The sequence below is a fragment of the Artibeus jamaicensis genome, unplaced genomic scaffold (assembly GCF_021234435.1).
Source record: "Artibeus jamaicensis isolate MK-2021 breed Jamaican fruit bat unplaced genomic scaffold, CSHL_Jam_final contig_466, whole genome shotgun sequence".
NCBI lineage: Eukaryota > Metazoa > Chordata > Mammalia > Chiroptera > Phyllostomidae > Artibeus > Artibeus jamaicensis.
The window spans coordinates 1-23168 of NW_026521844.1; the positions used below are offsets into that span (position 1 = coordinate 1).

Genomic DNA, 23168 nt, shown 5'->3' on the forward strand with positions numbered 1-23168 from the left:
ACAGATGAGTCAATGCACGCTCTCGGAGATGAAGATAGGTTTCAAAGATCTCTAATTTTATTGATTACAAAATAATAGTCTAATTATAAATTTGGTGGCCAAGCTTTACCTGCGCAGGGGCGAACTCTCGGGGTGTCCAGAGACACGGTGCCCAAAAGGGCTGCAGATGAGAGTCGCGCCTGGCTCACAGACTACGGGGTTCTTATAGGGCAGAGCAAGCGAATGCGGGGTTACAGAAGCAGATGTGGCAGTTAGCTATTAGCCAGGTTGCTAAGTTAAAAAAACGGCGAAAGTCTCTAATTGGTGGTTGGGAGCTGGGGGTCTTATCTGGCAGGCCTTGGTCAGTTACCTTATTTGGCTAGGAATTTTAACCCAGCCGTTCCCTGACATTTATTTATTACCCAGTCTCAGGAACTGCAGATGCCTAACGGCTGTTTGTATGTTTCTACTACTAATGGCTATTACATTCCCCCCTCCGGTTAGGTAGCAGTTAAACCATTGACTGCCGGTCATCTTGAGGTAGGATAGTATATGGTTGGGACAATACCATAAGCTTGATGGCATCAATCCTGTCCCTGATGAATGCAAAAATCTTATTCAAGATCTAGGGTCCTGCAGTCAGGGCAAGCAATAGGATAAGTATAGGGCCAGCTAATGCGGAAATAAGCGTGGTCAGCCAAGGGGAAGCTTTAAACAGAGAGGCATTCCATGAAGAGGTCTGTTCCTCTTGTTCTCTTTCTTTTAGTCTCTTGGTTAGCATCTTTATGCTTTCTCTGATTACCCCCGAATGGTTGGCATAAAAACAGCACTCTTCCCCTAAGGCTGTACATAATCCTCCTTGTTATTACCTATAATTCTAGTGCTATTATTGTAAAAGAGCAGTCAGAAACTAAGTTTTTTCAACTTAAAATACTTTTATGTCTTTGCTCTTTACTTATACTGTCCTAACTCCGGGTACTGTAAATTAAGAAAGAATACACATCTGTGTTTCAGGTTGCTGGCACATCAGCTGTATCAGGCAGGATCTTTAGCCAATCCAAAGTTATGTGGCACTCCCTCACAGTCCACTGGCAAGAGGTCCTTTTTTGTACTAAGTTCTAGTCAAAGTCTCTCTTGCCTTCTAGGCTACACAGCCAAAGGGGGAACCCCAAAGCCACATGGGCCTCTTTCACCAAAGCTGCAGGGGTCGGCACCCCGCCTTAAACTGTGCGGTGCCCTCTTTCACCTGGGTAGTTTATCCCCTCATGGCCTGGAGTTGATCTTTTCCAAGCTCTGACACAGGCCTCCCCCCTTAGGGGCTCTGCTCTTAGCTATATCCTGGGTAAGTGACTTTATTTCCCCAGCTCTAAGTCTGGCTACACTATTTAACATATCTATGAAACTAGCTAAAAGCTATATGTCAAATAATTACTTTAGAGGTCAGCTGCAACCTGTTGTTATGTACAACATCTCTCACTGGCCCCGCTCTATTCGTCCCCCTCTCCCGGGGAGTGGTGAGTACACCTCAATATCTCTTGGATACCCCGAACCTTGGATCTTATTCTAAATCTTTTCTGGGGCTCCCCGTGGATGCACTCTGTATCAATATTCTTCCTTTTAGATTCATACTTACTTCATAATCATATAAAGGAAAAGGGACGGAGGTCTCATCTTCTTGTAACTTCTTCTAAGCTGGAAATGGACGTTGTCTCATTTACCCTTGGGTTGGGGTGCCCTGAAGGGGAGCAGCACGGAGGGAGTCTTTCCTGTAAGGGGAAAGACCTCACAGGGTCCCGGTCAGTTGGCTGTCACCCAGACATCACAGGCTTGGTGTCCAGGGGCTGGCATTACTGGACCGCTGTCACTCCGGTCAGGTCATATTCTGGAGGTGACAGATTAGGCAAGAAATTGGAAGCACAATTTAATTATAACTATTAATAGACAATGGTAGGCACTTCAGTAATGATTAGGAGTTCCCTCCTTTCAGGTTTCTGAGCCCTTTCTGTCCAAGCTATCAAGACAGAAAAGAGAAAATTAGTTCTAAAGTGAAGCCCATAAACCGCCCAAGTCTTTTACTAACCCAACTACTTAGTTCAGCCAAACCATTGAGTCTTAGTGGGGTAATGATGGAGATGGGCTCCTTAAGTGAGGCCTATCTCGCAACCAATCTCTCATAGGCATAGGCCCTATGAAAACAGAAGAACACATAGGTTAATTTACATAACCATCTCTAAACCAGTCTCTGCGCCTGTGAGACTGTCTTTTGGGAAGACATTCTATTGCAAGGTCCTTCTTACAATGACATTTAACAGTGGCAATTAGACAAGGTCCTTTGCACCTGTAAATTGTACATCTTTGGTGACATCACAAACCTGGTTTTAACTTTTAAATGAGAGCAAATTTTCAAGACAGTTAGCTGTACCATTCTGATGTCCAATGCTGAGCACTGTGATTTTCCTTGAACTATAATTTTTCTCCTTAAGATTACCCTCACCGTTATTACAGGGACTACTTTGGGTCCCGCTTTTGATTTTTGACTGTTCGTTTGCATAAACACACTAAGAGCAGCCTGGATCACTTGTGATCCTTAAGTCTGCTTTGCTGGAACTTATACTCACCCAGGGAACTCTTAGATTGACTTTTCAATATGCCCCTCAGGGCATAGCAGTGCCACACATCTAGCCTCGCCTGTACTAGTTGTTTCACTCAAATCCTTGAGCGTTCATTGTGCTTACAGGTTCCTTTTCAGCCATCTTTCAGGAAAGCAACCTTCATTCCTCCCCTGGAAAGACTGGCACGAACCACACAACTAGCTAAAGTACCAGGCTTTTCTTGTGGGCTTTCACTAGCTTCACAGGTCAATCCTAGTTCCTCTGAGCTTTCCGGTAATGACCAGAACCTATATGCCTCCTCCTTCAGGCGTGACATTTCAGTCAAAGTCCTGGCCAACAAAACCACTATTAATGGCTGGTCTTATTGAATTTATGCAAAGAAACCTTATAGTGTCATTATTCCTTCAGATAATGCCAAATTCCGGAGGGGTCAGGAGAAAAATACAAAGTATGATGGAAAATCTTTTTTCTTCTGATACCTATCAACATTGCATCTCTATGCTTTACACTTTTCATCACCAACTTTATATAATTCCTTTCTAAACTTTTGCAAACTTCTACAACCTTTTATATACTTTCTTCTATCTTCATAGCTTCTCACAGCCCTTCAGCAACATTCAAAAAAACTTTTACCTCTTATATATTTCTTCATTTTCATATCTTATACTTTCTTTTGTTTACTTTTTTTTACAGAGTATGAAGTTTTAACCTTTCCTGGAATCTTCAATTTCTTTTTCAGAGCAGATACAGAGCAAAACCTGAAACACAGAGTTCTGAAACAATATAGGTAGAGACATTCTCTCGCACCAATGCTTCTACTGGTGCCTCACAGAGACATGCTCCTTCAGGCCCGGTCTCTTGGCAGAGACACGCTGCTTTGCCTCAGGCTGAAGCACTCATCAGCCACAATTGACCCTTCCTGGGTCCCGGGTGGCAAAAGCATTCTCCCCAACCGGTTACAGTGACCTTCCTTAGGTCTTCAATACAGGTTTCTAATCAGAAACAGAACCGCACATGGGAAATTTGCTTTTTCCCATGAAACCAGAAAACAAGTAGTTGAAGTTTCCTTTACTCTAGGTTTAAAACTTTTATATCCTCTGTACATATTTCTGCTCATTTAGATCTAATTATCACTTTCTTTTAATCTTGGTTCCTTTCCCACACTGGGAAAGGCTGTAGTTAAACTCACTGCTTAAACTCAGTATGCGGCAGCTAAAAATCCCTAGTACTTCAGGTATCTTCTACTAAAAGTCTCTATATTTGCAGGGATATTTTTCACTTTTCTGAAGCTTAGACGTTGCAAATACCTTATAAATCAGGTGCTCACTCTTGGACTTCAATTCATGACTCTTTAAAACTAGAGCTATTCCTATTAGAACCAGTTACACAGAGAACCTGACTGCTGCAGCTAGAAACGTTTTGTACCCTAGAATGGCTGACCTTCGGAGCCCGCCGGCCCCCCGGAGGGAACCCCGAACCTATCCACAACCAGGGCAGTCCATGCCAAAGTCATGGGAAGCCAGGACACTCAGGTCAGCTCCCCTATATAGACAGATGACAGGAATTAGCTCAGAGCATGCCCCAGTGGCCGAGCCAGTGTGCAGGGGAGCAGGGACAACCGAGGGGCACCAGAGAGAAAGGGGCAAACGAGGTCCCAAGCCTGCTCCTAATCCAGAGACAGCCCATCCGCCGTCCCAGCGGCTCTATCTAAGCCTCCCACACACTAGGACCCCTTGGACTCTTATCATATGAATGAAAGCACTCCTAGCAGACTTCACAGGTTCATTAGCAAGCTTTTTGTGACGCCAGATTTCTCCTAACTCTAGCAAGGCACGGGAGTTGCACCTCTCCCCAGTAGGCATTCAGGCCTAAGGAGATCGAAGTCAGAAAGCGCTTCTCCCAGAATATACGGGGACTCAGGGCTTTGTCAAAGCTGGGGGGGAAGTCCCACTCGCTACCGACTTCTGACCAAGCTCTGGGGGGCAGGGAGAGAAACCCAAGGCAGTGCCTGCCACCAGGGAGTCTCGCACTCCAGAGGTCGTCTCTCGCCCCCAGACCCTAAGGGCAGCGGTACGATTCCAAAATCAGGCAAAGTGGTCAGCAATATCTCCTTATTCTTGTTTATAAGATCAAATCAAAATAGGCCTGTGAAATCTGCTATTTGCTATTCTCGAATGCAATTACAAGGAACAATTTCTATATACATTATAGAGCACAAACAGGAATTAATTAAGGCATTTCTGGGTTGTTATAACTCAAATTCTTAAATCTAGTCAGTTGAAAAATCATATAAACACATGGGATACATAAAAGTAACAGGTTTGGTTACATTTCAATTTTGGAAGAATTAGCACAGACTTTACAAAGTTACTTTCAGCATGAAGAATCTGAAAACACTCTTGCTTGTTTGCAGCATTAATTTAGTCTCTTTAAAAGTCTCTCTTAGGTGACCACTCCAGGGGCGCTGGTTGGAATTCCACACAGCTTGGAGAAATCTGGAGCTAAAGGTCATTCAGAAAGGCAAACAGCACACTCCCCTCTCCGAGCTAAGAGTTAAAATGGCCAATAAATCACTCTCGGGGGGGAAAGGCTCAAGACTCTTTCAAAGTATGATGAGCTCGTCTTACAATTGCCAGACCAGTTGAATTACCAGGTCCTCACTGGCAAACATTTTAGAACTTAAAATTCCTCACGCCTCAAGCTGCGGCAGCAGAAAACTCACTTCAGTGCCTGCCATCAGCCCCGCCCACTGGCTGAAACCCTACCCGTTGCTAGGAAACAGCCAGCGGGGCCTGCCGCCCTAGTCAGCCTTCCAAATCTCCCCCGCAGTAGCCTGGGGGGGAAGGGCTGCCAGCCACTGAAGTCAGCACGGACTGGGAGGGGGTTTACAGTATAGCACTCCTAAAGAAAATCCAGGTCTCCCGCTAGCAGGGAAACCTGCTCTAGGCTAGACAGTTCGACCAGCCCGTTGCACACTGGGGACTGCCTGTCCTGCCCTCAGCCGCCAGGCCCCTGGCTCCCGCCCTCCGACCCTGTCTCCGGGGCTGGGGAGGGGGAAGCAGTCGCTCGGAGGAGCTACCCAGCACCTCGGCAATCCCGTCTGTCCCGAGGAGACAGCCTCCCGCTCCCGCCCCGCCACCTGGGGTGCCGATAAGGGGAAGAGGGGAGGGTGCGAGGACGCGAGAAGTGTGCGCGCTTTTCCAATCAGTGAGCGAGGGTCCCAGCATTGCCGACTGGGAGAACTCTGGGGGCAAAATACTCATCTCGTCAACACCGGCGTGGCCTCCGTGCTGCTTTGTTTCAACCAGTCAGATTCCTCGGCACTGGCGCCCGCGGACCTAGCTGGCGCGCGCGCACGGGCGCTGGCCGTCGGTCACCGGTGGCGGGACAGGGTGGCTCTCCCGCGGGCCGGGGCGCGCGCACGGGCGTCAGCGGCCAAGGTGGGGGCGGAGGCAGCACAGCGCGGCGCGCATCTACCGGCGCTGCGCGCTAGCGCTACGAGCCCTTTGGGCCCCGGCGCGCAGCAAGGTGGGGACCGAAACCCGCCCGCCCGGGCCTGGCGCGCTGCCATCAGTGGTGGAGAGGCCCGCTCGCGGCCGGCGCTGGTCGGCTGGCCAGCCGGCCGGGCCCCTCTTCGATGCCTGTAAAACTTTTGCCTATTGGGAGGGGGTGCGGAGGGCGCTATTTAGTTGCAGGGCTCTCGTCTTCTTGCAGCGCGATCCCTCCGCCTGTAAGACCTTTGGAAGCTCAGAAACCAGTCATAGTTTTAAAATCACAAATTAGACATAGAAACACAAACACTGAAACACATCCGTAACAAACAAAGACTTCACAGACACTGTTTCTCCTCTCACACAGGCGAACCGCGGTTCTCACACAACTTCAGCTCTTTCACTCATTCAGGGGGGCGCAGGCGCTGCGCAGGCGCTTTTCGGTTAGAGCGCGGAAATCGTAAGTGATCTCCTGCCGTAACCTAAACAGACGGGGGGGGCACTCCAGTTCTCCCCCCCCATTACCAGAATAGAGCACAAAACTCTACCAGACGGGGACTGCAGTTCCCCTACCAGACGGGAGCGTAAAGCCCCAACCCCATGGGAGCGTCCTCCCAGTTCTTGGGGTCCCCTGTGCGGAATTTCCGGCAGCGTCCCACCTTTTCCGCTTCAGGGCTCCGATGGCCGCGACCTTCCCAGATAGAGATCTCTCACAGATACCAGATACTTACCGGGCCGGCATACAGATGGGTTCTCCGAGGGCACGTGCGTATCTCGGTGGAACCTCCAAATGTTGTAGGCAACAGATGAGTCAATGCACGCTCTCGGAGATGAAGATAGGTTTCAAAGATCTCTAATTTTATTGATTACAAAATAATAGTCTAATTATAAATTTGGTGGCCAAGCTTTACCTGCGCAGGGGCGAACTCTCGGGGTGTCCAGAGACACGGTGCCCAAAAGGGCTGCAGATGAGAGTCGCGCCTGGCTCACAGACTACGGGGTTCTTATAGGGCAGAGCAAGCGAATGCGGGGTTACAGAAGCAGATGTGGCAGTTAGCTATTAGCCAGGTTGCTAAGTTAAAAAAACGGCGAAAGTCTCTAATTGGTGGTTGGGAGCTGGGGGTCTTATCTGGCAGGCCTTGGTCAGTTACCTTATTTGGCTAGGAATTTTAACCCAGCCGTTCCCTGACATTTATTTATTACCCAGTCTCAGGAACTGCAGATGCCTAACGGCTGTTTGTATGTTTCTACTACTAATGGCTATTACAGTTCCCAGTACAAGATGATGAGAGGAGTGTTAGGTCAGAGTTGCTCAAGAAACCAGATGGATTCAGGAAGCCTGGGAACAGGGTTTGTTAATGGGGAATAAGAGAAAAAGTGGAGAAAAGTGAAGATCCATTCAGTTGTTCTTAGGGTGGGGTTTGTAAGTACAAAAACCTATGTGGGTAACTGGTTGGGGTGTCAGAGTCCAATTGGCTAGAGCTGGTTGCTGGGTGCCATTTCTGCTGACCACTGTTCTTTATACATCTCATTGTAACAGGGTGCAGCCAAGAGGGGGTACAAAAGGGGATTTGGAATGGGGTCCAGGAGTCAGTGTGTCCAGGAAATATTAGAAAGACATATAAGATGTCCTCACCCCTTACTTCCCACAGGTGTTAGCTGGGGGAAGGGACAAATGGAGCAGGGCCATTGAGAGCTATTTTGCATAGCAATAGTTTCACAGATAACCTCTGGCAGGGTAATTTAACATATCTATAACTTTTAACTGGTTTCATAAATATGTTAAATAGCTGTGGCCAAGCTTTGAGCCAGGGAGAAGGGAGTGGCTTCTACCCAATATGTAACTGGGAGGCAACTGCCGGCCCCACCCCCACCCCCGTTACAGCACCTACGTGAGAGCTTGGAGAGGACTGGCTCCATGCCATGGGGCCACACCTGCCCAGACTCAGGATGGCAGCCCAGTAAACTTGGAATAATACAGGAATGCTGGCAAGTATAGCTGATTATAGGAGGAGTCGAAAATGGGGCTGCAAAGGAGGATTGGCGTGGGGATTTAAAACCCAGACAGGCAGCCATAAGAGAGAACCACATGGCTTTGCCAGATTAGGGACCCCCACAGCCATGTGAGAAGGAGAGGGAACCACATGGCTGTGGCAGTGCAGAGAGGGGCACCACTCGGCTTTGCCAGAGTGCAGACCACTGAAGCTCTGGTAGAAGAGGACCACTTAGCTTTGGGGTGCTACCTTTGGCCATGTGGCCTGGGAAGCAGGAGAAACTTTGCCTGGAAGAAGGGTGAAAGAATTCTTTGCCAGTAGACCATGAGAAGGTGCCACATGACTTTCGATTAATTAGAGACTGTGACATAGCTGATGGTGCCAGCAGCTTGAAACACGGACTTGTGCTTCTTTTCCTGAGTTAAGGTACCCCAAACTAGGGCAGGGGGAAAGAAAGCACTGTGGGCATCTGTGGTTATCCTGAATGACTTTGATATTTTAATGGGGACATTGAGGCACTACTTCAAGTCTGTATAGCTTTAAATAAACCTTTCCTTTCCTTTTCAGAAATCTCTGGCATTGAGAGATGTCTGTGATCTGGTGGAGGACAGACAAGCCTCGTAGGTGGTCAGGACAGTATACGGTCCTGGGGGGGGAGCAGTTGTTCTGTAAATGTTTTTGACATCCCTGGGGGGGCCAAATATTGCCTCCCCCCCAACTTGGACCTCTGTTCTGCAACATCATCAGCCTCTGGTTAAAGCTGCATCCTGCTATGCCAGATAGGATGACCCCAGACCCCAGTGTAAGCCGGGCATCTGTTTGTCCTGGGTAGAGTCTGCAGGCAGTTTCCCAGGCCACAGTTTCCTGTCTGGTGATTTTCCATTCCTCCCAGGCTTGCCTAAGTCAGTCAAGGAGGAAGTCACATGACTTATAGTTGAAATCTTAAAAAGGATATCTTGAAAAAATATTGCATATGAAATGATAAATTTTTCATGCTATCGATGGGGAAAAGAAATATATCAGGTACATTAGATATAACTTAAACTGATTAAATAATCAAATTTTTCATAACCTAATATGGTTGAAGCAGTTGCTGGAAAACTGTGGGGTCATTTTTTTTAGGTTCAATTTAAAAGAAAACACACAAAGCAATACAGATGTAGACATATTGAAATGCAGGAGGCTAGATACAAATGAAGTATAATGCTCCAAAAACCAAATGTTATCTTTTCCATTATTAAGTGATAGTTTTTGTGCATGTTTCTTACTATTTAACATTTATTTACATGTGGGTAGATTTAAAAATCAGCCAACACTAGAAGGATAACCCTAGTGTTATCTTGGAGAGTAGACTGAATTTCGCTGCGGAGTGAAATTGATACAGGGTGCAGCCAGAGGGGGACCCCAAAAAAAGATTTGGAATGGTGCCCAGAATTCAAAGTGTATAGGAATATTGGAGAGACATATAGGATGTCCTCACCCCCCCCCCAGGGGGAAGGGACAAGTAGAGCCAGGGCCATTGAGAGCTGTTTTGCATAGCAACAGTTTTGCAGCTAACCTCTAGAATGATTATTTAACATATCTATAACCTTTAACTGGTTTCATAGATATGTTAAATAGCTGTGGCCAAGTTCGGAGCAAGGGAGAAGGAAGTGGCTAGTACCCAGGATGGAAACTAGGGGCTGTGCCCCTGAGTGAGAGCCCCTACGTGGGAGCTTGGAAAAGATGGGCTCCAGGACATGAGGAAATAACTGCCCAGGTGAAAGGGAAAACCACACAGCTTTGCCAGAATGGAGATCCCTGCAGCCAGGTGAAGAAGAAAGCCACATGCTTTTGGTGGAGTGAGGACCCCTGCAGCTTTGGTAGAAGAGGCCCATGTGGCTTTGGGGTGCCCCCTTTGGCTGCATGGCCTGAAAAAGCAAGAGAGACTTTGACTGGAACTGGGTACTAAGAACTCTTGCTAGTGGACCATGAGAGGGTACCACATAATTTTTGGATTAACTGGAGAGCCTGCACAGTGACACAGCTGATGGTGCCAGCAGCCTGCAACACAGACGTGTGCTCTTTTCCTGATTTACGGTACCCGGAGTTGGGACAGTGGGAGAAGGGAGCTGTGTGGGTGTAGGTGTATACTCTAAAGGACTTTGATATTTTAGTGGAAGTGTTAAGCCTAAATAGCATTAAATAAACATTTTGTTTCCTTTTCACAAATCTCTGGCATTGAGAGATGTCTTTCCAATTGTCGGTGGACAGAAGAACCCAGTAGATATTAGTATTCTGTCCTTGGGAGGGGCCCTCTGTTCTGTGGCAGTTTTTGGCATCCCTACGTGGGCCAAGTATTGCCCTCCCCTTGGACCTCTTGTTCGGTAACAAAATTACATTGTTCCCAAAATAGAGTGCTCTTTCTTCCCTATTGGTGGCTCACTCAGGATCTCATTCACTTCAAAACAGTTAGCTTCAGGATTGCCTCACGTTAACCTGCAAATGTGAGTGACAGCTTCAAGGTGTACCTCAAGAATGAATACAATTAGTTAATTATTGAAATAATGGAGTTGTCCATTGAACATCAATTAACCACTTTTATTTGAAGAAATGTTCCACATCTCCCTCAAAATACCAATTTTAATGGGTATGTCTAAATCACCTTTAACACAATTTAAAGTAATCATTAGCTGAAAGAATAATTTATATGAGTTTTCTCACAGAGTGAGGGTAAAGTAACTTGATTTTATCAAATAAAGTGCTACAATTTCTGCCTGAGTTTTGCTGCAGGAAGCAAAAGAATTCTCCCAATTTAGCTATTGTTACAGAGGTATTAGGAAAATGACAAAAAGATTGAATCACTCTAAGAAGTGAATGGGTGAGATCTCCACCCACTGCCCTCAGGGGTTTTTGCATTTTCAATGAAAAAAAAATTAATGGTGTCTCTTCAGGGAAAATGACATAGCAAAATGAAAAAAAAAGTCAAGTAATGATGAGATATTTTTGAACTGGGATACAATTTTTGAACTTAAATTTTAACCATTTCAAAGTCTATCTCAGTCCATTTGGGCTGCAATAACAGAATGCCATTGACTGGGTGGCTTATAAAACAGAAATGTATTTCTCACAGTTCTGGAGGCTGGGAAGTCCAAGGTCAAGGCACCTGCAGATTGCAGTCTGATGAGAGCCTGCTTCCTGCTTTGCCTAAGGCAGTCTTCTTACTATAACCTCAATCATTGACTAAAAGGCCAAGGGAGCACACTGGAGTCTCTTATATAAGAAAAGTAATTTCTTAAGGACTCAGCCCTCACGACTTAACTGAAGCCAGAGGGCGAGGAGGCCAACAGAGGCAAGTTCTTGTCCCTACTGAGGAAACAATTCCAGTTTGAGACAGAGAGATTTAGTAAAGCATGGCAGATTTTTTTGAAGTGATAATACCTACATATTCCAGAAGGAAGGCAGTGCTGGCCTACTCAGAGTGAATCCGCCTGTGGGGTCTGGATGGAGGTTTTGATTTGCCAGGGGCAAGGGGGAGGGAAGGGGCTGGTTCCTGGTCTCTGGTGCTGGGAGGGTGGTTGTGGGCACAACTTCTCTCAGTCACTCTTTCTGCAGATGGTGGCTCTTGTTTTTCTGTGAAGATCTGGAGGGTGGAGAGGCTTCACAACTTCCCTGTACGTCAGCATGGCTGCCAACTCTGGCTGAGACTGGTATTTGATTGTCTCAGCTATTCTTACCCCAGGAAATTGGGAGGGTGGCAGTGAGGGAACACAAGTCACATCCTCAACGCTCTGAACCAAAAGGTCAGGAATGGGGGAACAGGTCATATCTGCAATGTCCTAACCTAGAAAGGGAGGGGAGGGGTAGTTTCTGGCCACTGTTCCCTGTAGTAACTTTCTTGCCTCACCATTCAAAGGCCTTCCCACCAAACACCATCACTTTGGGGAACAGATTTCCACATAGAAATTTTGAACTACAGTGGACTGTTTTCTATATTAGACACTTGGTAGGGCTTTATTGTTCACATGTTCTTTATATGTGTATGGTTCTCTTGTGGGAAAACTTGTTTTTAGGAAAATCCTCTGAGGAAACAGAAACTTTAAGAAAATGAGGGGTGTTCTTCTACTATAAACAAGTTATATATTCTTACTTGGGTTAATTTCTGCTTTTTTAATAAAAAATAGGAAAGAAAAAATTAACTGTATTAAAGGTTTGCATTTTAAACTGTCTTTTGAAAATTGTTGGTATGTTATTTAATTTGAAACTTACTCCAGTGACTAGGTAAATGAAAATATTTCTTCTCTTTGTCCCCTACTCCTTCGCTTCATTATGTGGTACTGATGACAAGTTTTTCAACTAGACTGCAGCCAGCAGGCTTGAGCATCGCCTGCCAGAAGTGATTAATACCAATCAAAGAGAGTTTGTTCAGTTGGAAAGACTGGCAGAAAACATTTGTCATCTTCTCAAGGAATTAGAGTTCCAGATTGGCTCTGTGCTTGAGATAAACAGGATATAAATGCATTTGCTCCAACGTTCACCTTGTTATCACGTTTCCTGAGCCTAATTTCCCAAGCAATGACAGTAACTGTACCCTCACTTTTCAGTGGCCTTCATATTTACATTGCAAACATTTAAAGTCTTTCCTAAAAATTCTGATGCCTAAATCTTAAAATTAGGGAGAAATCAGTTAACACCTAGCAGGACAAAATGTTCCCCTGAAAGTCTTTCTGAGATCCCTTCTTAGACAATGAAAAATAAATCAGATACCAGCCTCACACACTGAGTCATTCTTCTTTCCCTAGGTTGCAACTTTATACTTTTTTAACATTCCCAGGGAAAAATGCTAGGAGAGTTTTGTGAATAGTACCACTGCTTCCATTTCAAAGGGGTGAAACTGGGTAGCTGAGATAGACCCAGAGAGGAAAGAAGGAGGACAACGAGAACAGGAATGGAACATTGCCATTCTCTTAAAGCTCCTCTTACCCCCTCAGTGGCCTTTGAGGCAGGAAAGTTAGAATAAAGAACAAAGGCCTCAAGCTCTACCCCTCACCTTTTCTCCCCCCCGGCTGCAACATCACAGAGGAGAGTTTTTACTGACCTGTTCCTCAATTTCCTATAGTTGAGACAAACAAAAATCAATCTCAACCAGATTTGGTAGTCGCATTAACTTAAACAACATGGCCATTATAATACCTTCAGAAAACATTTGCACTGTGGTTTTGGGGCCACTCTGCTCAGACCTTTCCCCAAAACTGCCATAACAGTTGTGGGGTGGAACAAAAAGAAATCACTGTCTGGAGAAGAGGGATAAGGACGAGCCACAGCCAGGGTCACCCCACCAGTGTCAGAAGCTGAGGGCCACTCTATCCATCATCCCCTTGCCTACGTTAATAAAAAGTTCCACCCAGACCCCCTGGCTGGTGGTCTTGTTCTTCAGTCTCCCGCTCTCACTTCTGGAATGCATACTTTAGATTTAATAAATTTACAGTGTTTTGCTCAATCAAAAAAGGATTTTGGATCCTACTGGTTACAATGACAAGACCCTGGGCCCGGGTATCAGGTTGAGCCACCAGGTGGCCTCTCTGAGGGACCCCCGGCATTGCCCCCACTGACCTACTCCAAGCCAGGCACTCTCAACCCTCCACTGAGGTTACAATTAAAAATAAATGTTAAAATGGCATTTTTGATATAATAATTTGACATCTCCTTAAGGCTATGTGGTAGCTTCCCACTGACTAAACCAAGATCACCGACAAAAAGAGAAAAACATACACAGAGAGCACAGAACATTTCCTTTACTGAGCACACATTTACCCAGAGTTCACCTTACATGTCCAGGCCCACAAGGGCTCACTGACTAATGGGCTGGACAGAGCAAAACTCCATCTTCACGATATCTTACATCAAAATACATGTGTTCACAGAGCCACAAAAGGTGTCTGGAAGGATACTTGATCTGACTACTAGAGAACAAAAGGTAAGGACGTTCCATCTAGACCAGAGATTTTCCCCAGGAGTTCCATGGCATACTGGTGTACCACAGCATTTTTAAAACAAGCAATACCTGACTATTTAATCAGGGATGGTGGCCTCTTTTCCTGGTCAGGAAAAGCTTAGATTGTCAAATAAAAAGATGATAATAGCCAACACAACAATAGGTATCCAATGTGAATGGATTAAAATTATACGTATTTTTGTCAAAATGTTGTGTGTGTGTGTTCTGCAGAATTTTAGTAATTAGTTTATGTATACCATGAAGTGAAAAAGGTTGAGAATCACTGATCTAGACTAATGGAATAATCGGAACAAAAAGGAGGCATGGACCAGCAGGGCAAAGTTAGAGAATGAAAAGTGGTCCAGTTCGCCCACTGATGACAGATGGTGAGAGGAACAGAAAGCAGAGTTCAGATCTTAGCATTTGTCATGATAGGAACGTGAACGTAGCGAAGAAACTACCTTCGAGACACTACCAATCAAAGGTAGTGAAGACACTCTCAAATCTTAGAGAGATTTTAAACTGGAAGCGATACAGTTAAATTTGCATAACACATGGTTAATCATTGTCCATTTAAAAATAATGTGGTTTAAGCACAGACCACAGTATGGGGATTACCAGAGAGAAAGAGGATGAGGGGAGTAGAAGAAGGTATAGAGGTGACAAGTGGGGACGGAAGGAGACTTGACTTTGGGTGGTGAACTCACAATGCAATATACAGATGATGTGTTATAGAATTCTACACCTTCACCTATGTGATTTTATTAACCAACGTGACCCCAATAAATTTTTAAAAAATTTACGGAAATGGTTTGGAGGAAAAATAAGCAGAAGATAGTTTAATGCAATTTTCTACGGGAGAAATTATGAAAGCATTGTGGCAACGGGAACAGACATTTTCAATTCATATTTTTAATATAGAAACCCAATCAACTAATATTTATACATAATGTGGCTTCTTTTCTAGTTAGCCACTGCACAGATCTATGCAATGTAGCAACTGTCAAGTGATGTTGTTCTCCTGAGATTCCTACTCTGAAGCACTCGGGGGCTGCAGTCTGGGGGAGCACCTTCTTCTCCATGGAAGAGGCAGTGGCCAGGTGCTTGCATGTCCCATGAAGCAAACCGGGCAATTAGTTAATAAAGTCAAGCCAAATATTATTCTATCCTCTGATTACATTAAAGTATGAAAATGCTTAAAATTCGTTTTACCTAAAAATTCTGCTTTTGACTTGATCACTGTCACTTTAAAAACAAACTGAGAAGTAGCTATAAATTGCTATGTAATATAATTCTTCAAATGAGACACAAAATAATCTTAAAATTCAGTTTATGACCTTTCAGTAAGCTTTGGGTTCCTGCTTGTGACAGAAGCTTTAAACAGTTTCTTAGTAAAAAGATTTTAGAAAAATCACAAGTAGGAAACTCTGAAAGTGGAAGGTCAGAGTTAGCACTTTAGGTACTTACCAAAAGGCATGTGTTGCCTGAAATTGTTTACTCAAGTCAAGAACCTTTATTAACCGCATTCTTTTCTCTGGAAGATAGGATTCAACTATAAATTATTTGAATAGGCTACAATTGCCACATTAATTTACCAAGACTTTCATCCTCCTACACTAAAGTGTATTTCTTAATACAACTCAAAAGCCATCAAGTACCTTATCCAACCTATTCCCCGACTCTAAATGGGATTTGACATTACAAGGTCAGCCTTGCTTTTCCTCATAGATGACTAACAAATTTACGGAGACATAAGTTCACTGTTCTCGCATGGATCACTGTGCAACAGACCAGTGGTTTTTGATTGTGACATTTAGGTTTCAGTTATTAAATGAAAATGGAAACTCAGGCTGTTACAAATCGCTTATCACCTAAACCATGATCCAGAGAGATACCCACCCAGAAGGAAAGCAAACATGTGTGCAGGTTTCAAGAGGGAAACTTGGCCAATAATTTCACATCATTTTATAAAATTTTATGCCATTTAAAAATTAGGATAAATTAAAATGTTTACAGTCAACATTTCACTGATTAACATGAAATTCTTCTTTGAAATTATGATGTGATTTTCTGAAAAATTTCACAAAGCTAATATTCATAGCACAAAAATTAATATTTATAGCATTATAGTCTGTGTCATATGCTAACCTCTTACTAAATCCAACAACTTGAGAGCAAGAAAAACAAATTGCCTTATTACTGGGGGAACCAAGCAAGGGAAGAGAAAATCCATGTGAGTCTCCAGGGAAAAGGTGATTCATAGTTTACAGGCTTGATCTACATTAAGTCACACATTCTAATGAAGCTACTCATGTATTTCAATGTGACCAGATGCAGGCAAACTTTAACTTAGGACAAGGGATTTAGAAATAGCTTTTTCATAGGAAAAATCAATAGTGGCATATTATGTCACAAGCCACCATTTCAACTTTTGCTTCCTAATTCAGATCAACTGGCAAGTGATCTGGTCTAGACAGGTGCCACGTCTTATTTATGTACCTACTATCATAATTGCATTTCTTTTCTTTGCTTAGCAAGTTTCCCATGCTTAAAAATAGTAGCCTCACCTATCCTTCATCCCTCACTTATACTTTATTGTTCTGCCTTCACCTCCACAATTGCGTAAATGTGTTGCCAATATATTTTTATATTTGATCATAAATTTGAAAACATGTTTTCTATTGAAAGCATAGACAACTCATAGCATGTGTTATAATGCTCATTGAGTATAGGTAAAAAGCACTAAACAATCCCTTTCCTGATGCATGACTCATACAATTTTAATACAAATGTACTAAGAACATAGTATATACCGGGTACTAGGGATCAGAGAAGCAAGAAATAGACAAAACTTCCTGTAATGTTCTTTCTAGTGGGGGGCAAAACACTTAAAAATTACAACACAGATAATAGATACTATAGATCACTTACCCAATATTCATTCTTCCCTTCCTTTTCTAAATAGAACTATAATTTTTTGAATTATTCATAAATATTTCATGAGGCCAGGGATCCAGAGTATTTCTTCATTAGCCTAAGCCAGTGATCTTCAACTGGGAGTGGGTTTGCCCTACAGGAGACCTTGGCAATGTCTGGAGATGTTGTTCATTGTTACAACTCGGGGGGGGGGTGGTGATGTCTAGTGTGTAGAGTCCCTGGATGTTGCTAATGCCCTTCCTTGCACAGAGCAAAACTTTATCTGGTCCAACATGTCAATGTCGCCATCACTGAGGAACCCTAGACAAAATGGAGGTAAGTGGAATTCATGCTTGAGATTACAGTTTTGTTCTAGCATCTGCCATTGGTCCAGTTGTTCTCATAAGAATAATGGGAAAAGGGCTTTCTCCTTCCTCCTTTATATCAGAATAAGGAGATATTTTACTGTTATTTCTTGCAAATACCTTGGGTTCTGTAGACACTTGAACAAACAATAAAACCAAAACCAAAGAAACATGCAAAACCCAACTGTTTTGCCAAGAGAGAACCAGAGCCTTGATAATAGCATCTTTTGGTGGTGGTGGTGGGGTAGTATTGTAAAATAATACATTTCATCATTATTCAAATTATTTGTGTCAGGTTTTCTGTTACAAGTGAAAAGTCCTCTAAGCAAAGATACCATTAAAATATATTTATATATTTGGACCTAAGGGAGTATGAAGAAGAAACAACTGGTAAAGCCTAGAAAAGTCTGAATGGTCTCTCCAAGGAGGTGGTGTCTGATTTCAGTCCCATCAGCCAGATGAAAGATATTACAGATGAAGTGAGCAGCTTATACAAAATCCTGAAAACAAAAGAGGATATGATGGAACTCTATGCAGCAGAAAGAAAGAAGGACCTCCAGGCTTTTTTGACAGCATAGATGGAACTGGAGAGCATAATGCTAAGTGAAATAAGCCAGGCAGTGAAAGACAAATACCATATGATCTCAACTTTAACAGGGATCTAATCAACAAAACAAACAAATAAGCAAAATATAACCAAAGACACTGAAATTGAGAACAGGCTGACAGTGACCAGAAGGGAGAGGGGAGAGAATTTCAGGGGAAGGGTTTGAAGGAACTAGTATAAAGGACGCATGGACAATAACAAGGCAGGGTGGAAATGGGAGTGTGATGGAGAGGTTTGGTGGGATGGGCTGAGATGGGGGTAAAGAGCAGAAAACTGTACTTGAACAACAATTAAAATGTAAACAAGAGGACACATTGAACAAGCTATAAGAAATTCGATGTAGATGGAAGGATGAATGCATGGATTATGGGTGACACAAGAGAATGACCTAAAGATTTGCTGGAGATGGATTCTGAAGGAACCTGTGTGCCACGATGAATATTCAAAACATTTTATTGAAGCCACAGGGAAACACTAAACGTTATAAGCCTTAGAGTGATAGGATCAGATTTGCATTATTAAGATCATTATAGCTGTGCTGTGAAACCTAGAATAGAAACAGAAAAATAATCAAAGGAACCAACTCTGTAAGGGGCTTTTATAGAAATCTAATAAGGTGTTGAAAGCTGGTCCTAAATTTGTGACAGGAGTAGAGAGAAGAGGATAGATAACATTAGTGATAGAAAGGAGATCGGACTTGACACAATTTACTAATTTCCTGGTGGTAGAGCTGAGGGAGAGGGGCAGATAAATAATGAAAATGGGAATCATGATCCAAGAAACTTAATAGAAGGGGTACATTCACTCACTGTGGAGTTCGAGTGCCAAGATGTGAGGAAAGTGATGGGTTAGACTGTTCATCTATTGAGATTGAGTCAGATTGTCTGTTACTTAGGTGAAAAGTCTTCTGCTACTTAAGGGAAAAGCTGTCTGTGGCAGGGCCCTAGAGATTTGTAGGGAATGTCTCACAGGAAATACAGGGTAACAAATAACTACTTTCATTTCTTAAAATCATAAGTGTTGTAGTAGAAAGAATAATGCCCCCCACCAATGTACATCTTAATCCTGGGATCTGTGTAGGTTACTTATCAGGCAGAGTTCTCTAATGAAACAGAACCGATAGTGTGTGTGTGTGTGTGTGTGTGTGTGTGTGTGTGTGTGGAGAGAGAGAGAGATTTTAAAAAATGAAATAGGCTCATGCAATTATGGAGGATGACAAGTCCCAAGATCTGCATAGTCAGCTGGCAAATTCAGTGCACAGTAGAGCCAATGGTTTAGTTCCAATCTGAGCTGAAGACCTGAGAACCAGAATAAACAATAATGTAGTTCCAGGTCAAAGGCTGGGTTGCTCAAGAACCAGGAAGATCTGAAGTTTCAGTTCAAGTCTGAAGGCAGGACCAAAAGCTGATATTTCAATTTGAGAATAGACAACAAGAGGAATTCTCTTTTATATAGCCAAAGGTCAGGAGTTTTGTTCTGTTCAGGCTTTAAATTGATCGGTTCTGGCCCACCCAGAACTGGGAGGGCAATCTGCTTTACACAGTCTAGAAATAATCTCATGCAAAACACCCTCAGAGACACCCAGGATAATGTTTAGCCAGATATCTGGGCCCCCAGTGGCCCAGTCAAGTTGGCCTAAAATTAACCATCACAGTCACCTTTACATGGCAAAAGGGAATTTGCAAATAAATATAATTAGAATCTTGAGACAGCATGATTATCCTGGATCATTTGGGCGAACACGATATAATCAAAGAGTTCTTGTTAGAGGGAATAAAAAGGGTCAAAGTCAGAGAAGAGATGTAACAATAGAAGCAGACTTTGAGTTGAATGCTTTGAAGGTGGAGGCAAGGGCCAGAAACCAAGAAAAGCAGCCAGGCTTCCAGAGTTTAAAAGGCAAGAACCTACAGCACCTGGGACCCAGAGAAGGAAATAAAAGGAAGAACCCTACTGACACCTTCGTTTTATGACTACTGATGTTTAAAACTGTAGGAAAGTAAATTTGTGTTATATTTCAGCTTGTTGTAGTTCATTGTACCAACAACAAGAAGTTAATATATATAATGAACTTTTGGATGGAGAGGTCAACAGGAAAATATACATCACAATATTAATGTTTCTATAAGCACAACTAATTTAATCACACTTGCGAATACCTTTGTTGAACACCTTGCCTGTCTTCTTTTAGTTAACACAACACTCTCTTGAGCTGGGACCCTAATATTTTTCTATTTCATGGATGTTAAATTAAAATGAGGAGTTGAAGGAGCAGAGACAATGTTACAGACTGGCAGAAATGGAATGCTTAAGAAGAGAATGAAAAACTATGTATATTATGGATTTTAGAGTACTGAGGTGAGAGTAATTACATTTTTTTTTACTTTATAATCTCGGACTTCTACTAACATACCATATTACAACTGTGTGATGAAGGAGAAAGCAATGCCTGAGGGATTTCTAGTGCACAGTCAAGGGTTCCTAAAGCTTAATAGCAAGTCATATAGTATTAGGCAAATATCATTCAACGCAAGTTCCCTGTCTTTTTGCTCTTGTAAGACTTGATTCAAGTGTTCTTTAATTTTTTTCTTACTCATGCTTTGCAATGAGTATAATGCAAATATAAAACTTTGTAAGTTCTAGATGATTAAATTTTAATAAATTTATGTTGCTGGATTTTAAGTCAGTTACTCTTGCATTTTCTTACTATGTTTAGGTACTGAGTTCTAAACAAATTTGTGTGAGCAGTAATAAGGTTACTGCTGCATTTTGACTACTTATATTTATTTCTATTATAGATGCAACCATCAGCCACTGAGGCATAACCACAATATTTCTGACTATGGAAGAGCTCTAGCCATAATATTATATACGTGTTTCCTCTTTCACATAGTTTACAGAATGCTTACTACATTTTCTGTCTTGTTCAGTAAACTCTACACATGAAAAGCCTCCCTCTCCAGATCTCTGCCTTTATAACGAAAATAGCTCTGGCCTGGTGGGGTGGCTCAGTGTCCTCTCCTGTACCAAAAGATGGAGTGTTGGGAGGCAACTAATCCATGTCTCCTTCTCACATGGACCTTTTTTCTCTCTCCCTTTCTCTCTCTCTAAAATCAATACAAACATATCCTCAGGTGAGAATTAAAAAATAAAAATAAAATGCAAAATTTGTATTATTCTTGCTACATATTTTTTTCAAACCAAATTTGTTTAAATGATCTAATTTGTGTGAATTATGTCCAAATGTGACTAATCAGTGATTTAACAGGTGCTGAACAACTTTTTCTCTAAAAGGCTACATGGTAAATATTTTTGGCTTTGCAAGCCTTATGATCTTTATCACAACTACTCAACTCTGCTACTGTAGCATGAAAGCAGCCATTGACAGACAATATATAACTCAGTGGGTGTAGCTGCGTTGCAATATGTTGCAACCGATCATGGTAGATACACTCTTGCCTCCCGGAGACCAAAGAAAGTGGGCAGAGCCATGGGGATGCTTGACATGGTTTTATTCATGGGTGAGCCATACACACTGCAAACTGCTTGTCTATCTGCACGTTTCATGTTGTGGCCCACGCTCCCCAGTGTGGCACCCATCGTGGCACTTGTCTCCTTGCATGTCACTCATTATCATCATCCCCGGCAGGGAGTCCCTATCTGTTTAAGTACTAGAGGGGAACAAAGCCAGCAAGATGCCAGAAATTACATAACATAACATAATTCTGCTCATCTGAGCCCACTTCATGTTATGGGAACAGTTTATTGGACCCAGTCTCAAGCCTATAAGAACACTGGTTATCAGGACCTTTCAAGGCTGTGGAAACACTGCTTCCCTCAGCTACAGAGGCACCTGGGTGAGGAATGCAGACTGCCTCCACTTACCCTACATACAATAAAATTCTATTTACAAAAATGGACTGCAGGAAACATTTGTCCTGCTCACCATAGTCAGCCAATCTGCATCTCAAACCTCAGGTAAAGGAGAGAGGGCAATATTGTGGTTTATTCTTTGTGTGTTTATGTGTGTGGTGAAGGGGTGTGGGATTTTTGCCCTTATAGTTGCCTAGTTGTCTGCTTAGAGGCATATTTGTTCCTGATTTATGTATCCCTCTAGCCCAGTAGGGTGCAATGAAAATTATATATATATATATATATATATATATATATATATATATACACACACACATATATATATACACACACATACACACATATATATACACACACACATATATAAAAACTTAAGATGAACACATTTAAGAACCCTCAATAATCAGTAGACTGCTAAAATTTTAGAAACTCCAAATTTAGAATAGCGATCACTCCTACCCCATTTTTATGCAATCTTGCCTAAATGGTTCTTTCTTACATTCCAAGTTGCAAATTATATTTTTATTGCAGTAACTAGGACTTTGGAACAAATTTATGTTTATTTTTCCTTTAGGAGTAATGACTGACTACTACCGTGTGAGCATTGCACACTGACTCTTTAGAGAGAAAGCGTATGAGACACACATTCCCATTCCTTCGTTAGGACTAGAGCACACTCTACAGCTGAATTCTCAGCTGAACAGAATTGCAAAAATTCTGTTGGGCCTCAGTAGTAAACAATAGAAAGAAAGACCAGGAAGTAAAGGAGCAACCAGACCATCATTGTATTATATAATTCTTCCAGTCCTCCCAGGCTATTTTCTTAATGAGGAAACACACATGATTAAGTAGGAGCATAGAAACAATCACTAAAAGCAGATGCAAAAATATTCAGTCTCAGCATTATCACTTGCAAATGATTTCAGAAAAATAATTTTGTTCTCCATTTGTAATTTTTTTTGATGAGAAAGTTGCTGCATTAGCAGTCTTTCCAACTCTGATTGAGAAATATCATAGCAAGTATAATTGTAAATATAATTAAGGCTTATATAATTACAAAATAAAACCATAAAGCCTATAACAGAAAATCCAGTGTGGAATGAACCTACTGATTAAAAAGAAAGAAGGGGGAAAAAGAAAGATTAATAGATGTGTGCTCCCGTGGAATGAGGTTTCTCATGCATTTAGCGTGAAATTGGTATTCTGCCATTAAAAAAGGGAGACATTTTAGAGACCTTTTCAGTTAGAAGAGGAGGTACACACACAAAAAAAAAATCTAAGGGGAGTAAAGGGAGAGGATAACTATAAAGAAGAGTTATTGGATATCTTGTTATTCGCACCTGATTTAAAAAAAACACAT

General features: G+C 42.6%; 1 long non-coding RNA gene across 1 annotated transcript; it reads right to left on the minus strand.

The window, feature by feature from the left end:
• Positions 1–35: 35 nt before the first annotated feature.
• Positions 36–7344, minus strand: LOC128627756 (uncharacterized). The gene is made up of 2 exons (XR_008392053.1): positions 6814–7344; positions 36–1861 (listed from the first exon to the last, which is right to left on the minus strand). It is a non-coding gene; the product is annotated as an uncharacterized LOC128627756 (long non-coding RNA).
• Between the last annotated feature and the right edge of the window lie 15824 nt (positions 7345–23168).